The sequence below is a fragment of the Schistocerca piceifrons genome, chromosome 6 (genome assembly GCF_021461385.2).
Source record: "Schistocerca piceifrons isolate TAMUIC-IGC-003096 chromosome 6, iqSchPice1.1, whole genome shotgun sequence".
NCBI classification, from domain to species: domain Eukaryota; kingdom Metazoa; phylum Arthropoda; class Insecta; order Orthoptera; family Acrididae; genus Schistocerca; species Schistocerca piceifrons.
The window spans coordinates 288,823,663-288,825,051 of NC_060143.1; positions in this window are offsets into that span (position 1 = coordinate 288,823,663).

Consider the following 1,389-nt stretch of genomic DNA (forward strand, 5'->3'; position numbering starts at 1 on the left):
TGGTTTTGCTTTTGTTGATGTTCATCTTATATCCTCCTTTCAAGACACTGTCCATTCCGTTCAACTGCTCTTCCAAGTCCTTTCCTGTCTCCGACAGAATTACAATGTCATCGGCGAACCTCAAAGTTTTTACTTCTTCTCCATGAATTTTAATACCTACTCCGAATTTTTCTTTTGTTTCCTTTACTGCTTGCTCAATATACAGATTGAATAACATTGGGGAGAGGCTACAACACTGTCTCACTCCTTTCCCAACCACTGCTTCCCTTACATATCCCTCGACTCTTATAACTGCCATCTGGTTTCTGTACAAATTGTAAATAGCCTTTCGCTCCCTGTATTTTACCCCTGCCACCTTCAGAATTTGGAAGAGAGTATTCCAGTTAACGTTGTCAAAAGCTTTCTCTAAGTCTACAAATGCTAGAAACGTAGGTTTGCCTTTTCTTAATCTTTCTTCTAAGATACGTTGTAAGGTTAGTATTGCCTCACGTGTTCCAACATTTCTACGGAATCCAAACTGATCTTCCCCGAGGTTCGCTTCTACCAGTTTTTCCATTCGTCTGTAAAGAATTTGTGTTAGTATTTTGCAGCTGTGACTTATTAAACTGATAGTTCGGTAATTTTCACATCTGTCAACACCTGCTTTCTTTGGGATTGGAATTATTATAGTCTTCTTGAAGTCTGTGGGTATTTCGCCTGTCTCATACATCTTGCTCACCAGATGGTAGAGTTTTGTCATGACTGGTTCTCCCAAGGCCATCAGTAGTTCTAATGGAATGTTGTATACTCCCGGGACCTTGTTTCGACTCAGGTCTTTCAGTGCTCTGTCAAACTCTTCACGCAGTATCTTATCTCCCATTTCGTCTTCATCTACATCCTCTTCCATTTCCATAATATTGTCCTCAAGTTCATCGCCCTTGTATAAACCCTCTATATACTCCTTCCACCTTTCTGCCTTCCCTTCTTTGCTTAGAACTGGGTTGCCATCCGAGCTCTTGATATTCATACAAGTGGTTCTCTTCTCTCCAAAGGTCTCTTTAATTTTCCTGTAGGCAGTATCTATCTTACCCCTGGTGAGACAAGCCTCTACATCCTTACATTTGTCGTCTAGCCACCCCTGCTTAGCCATTTTGCACTTCCTGTCGATCTCATTTTTGAGACTTTGTATTCCCTTTTGCCTGCTTCATTTACTGCATTTTTATATTTTCTCCTTTCATCAATTAAATTCAATATTTCTTCTGTTACCCAAGGATTTCTATTAGCCCTAGTCTTTTTACCTACTTGATCCTCTGCTGCCTTCACTACTTCATCCCTCAGAGCTACCCATTCTTCTTCTACTATATTTCTTTCCCCCATTCCTGTCAATTGTTCCCTTATGCTCTCCCTGAA